Here is a 2334-nt window from a genome sequence, read left to right as displayed (position 1 = left end):
CCAATTTTACAGATGCCTGAGGACTTTAGCTTTCCTTTTGCTTAAGGAGTTGAGGGGAGTTGCCATGAGATTTTGACCTTCTTTTTACAGTCTTAAATGTATGTTTTCCCCTTTATTTTTATTATCAATTCTGGCTTCATCTCTCTTGTGAGTTATTGCAAAAGACTCTAAACTTACATATTCAATTTGCCTTCATTAGGTAGCTGAAAACATTTTTGATATTTTCTTCCAAGTTTTATTCACTTAACTTATGATCTTGAAGATGGAGTCCTACCTCATATACACCACTTCTACTTAAGAAGAAATACAGGTTCTGGGTTCAACTCTATGACTCAGTGGGCTAGATAACTTCGGTTCATGATGGGAAGCTCAGGACATGTGGTCATTTGGAGCTCTATAATTATACATTCTGTCTCTATTAGAAACTGACAGGAAACAAGGATCCTATCTTTATTATACTTTCTTTACTTTTCCCCCCAGATCTAAAGAATTTTTCCTGCAATTCTATATGTGCCTTCTTTTTCAATCACATAAACACAGCAAAAATCCATCAACAAATTAAAATAAATTTGTCCATCTTCCTTATACTTACATGTTGGGTATGGAAATTCCTGGATACTATCCTTTGTCAAACAATTTAGAAAGAATTTTGTACTATCATTGCATCACATACTGACCTGACATTCACTTCTCAAATGATATCAATCTAGTTTTCAATAGAAAACATTGTCGTACCTTCAATAGAAACATTGTCTCTGAGATCACAACCAGCCAGTTGGCTGCTAAGAGCCAATGGACCAGGGCCTTCATTATAAATTGCTGTGAGCCATGAATCTGCCCTCAGCCCTTTTCTGTTTTCACTTTACAGATTCTTCTTTGGTTTCTTTATCCTTAGTCTTATATTCTTCTTAATTTATATTTGCTTTTCAGGTCTTCTAAGTTCTAGAACATGCCTTCTGGTTTTTTCACCTTTACATACCAAAGGCATTTATATCAACTTGTCCGTGATTCATCTATGTCTGCAACAAATTGCTGCACTTCTTTTGTTCCCTGTACCATTGGCCCATGGCAGAAGCTGGTAGTGATCTTTGATAACTCTATCCCACTTATCCCAAACACAATAAATCATTATATTAATTTTCTACTCTTTAATACCCTTTAAATCACTCTACATTTCTCTTTCTCCACTGTTAGTATCTTGCTTAATCCATCATATTCTTTCTTAGAGATTATCTTAATAGCTTCTGGAGGATTGTTGTTTTGGGCCCTTCGCCAAGCTGTGGTTTAATCCATTATTCACTGTATAACCAGAGAAATCTTTCTAAAGAATAAACCCAATTAAGCTACCTCCCCGTTGCTATAAGCTATGTATAGTTTCCTACAAAATTCACAGGCTCATCTCAAAGTTACCAGCCTAACATTTTCATTTTGTGAATGAAAGGAAATATAAAAATCACTCATAAGAGTGATCAATCTGCAGGAGATATAAACCAGAGGTCTCCTAGATTATCCAGGAAATTTGATTATTTCAGTAATGTTTCATGGATCCCTCCAAGTATATGAGAGTAAAGTAGAAAGAAATTAGAAAAGTCTTAGGTTAGTAAAAAATCTATGCACACTAGTCTCATGATTCTGCTTTTAAAAGAGCTCACTCTTTTAAAATGACTATTTTCTAGGTTATATTCAATAACCTTGGATATTGACTGATGATAACAAAAATGCACAGGATACAGAATCATAATAAAAGCACATAATAAAATGAATTTGTCCATATTGTTTGTACAACTAATGGTATATTGAATATACTAATATCTTAATACTCAAAATCACATATTAAGCAACAGCTATACATTAGTAATTTTCTAGAATATTATTTGCCACTCAACCAACAATATATCCAGAGTTGATCTGAAGTTTTGTTTTTCAAGTAACACAAACCACATTGGCTTTATTAAAACATATACGTCTTTGGATTGTACCCAGGAGCCTAAACAAAACTAGCTCCTACAGTAAGGTTTTTAAAAAAATTAATATATAAACTCTTTCCTATCAATAAGAAAAGACATTTACTATAGTAAAAAATGTGGTCAAAAGACACAAACATACAGATAAAAGTAGAAAAAAGCAAATACAAAAAAATGCTACTAATAAAAGACAAACTGCAAAGTAAATCCTCAATGAAAAATATTTTACTTATTACTCTGGCATGACTTAAGAATGCTAAATAGTCAATATATTAACATTGCAATAGAAATTGGAGGAAACTTTCTTTAGAAGTTGGTCATATGATCTATGAGCCATAAAAATGGAGTTGTGAAGGTAGGTGACGTAGTA

Source organism: Propithecus coquereli, unplaced genomic scaffold, assembly GCF_000956105.1.
Source record: "Propithecus coquereli isolate 6110/MARCELLA unplaced genomic scaffold, Pcoq_1.0 Scaffold100, whole genome shotgun sequence".
Classification (NCBI taxonomy): Eukaryota; Metazoa; Chordata; class Mammalia; order Primates; family Indriidae; genus Propithecus; species Propithecus coquereli.
The sequence above is the reverse complement of the archived record's forward strand: the minus strand, read 5'-3'. Positions refer to the sequence as shown.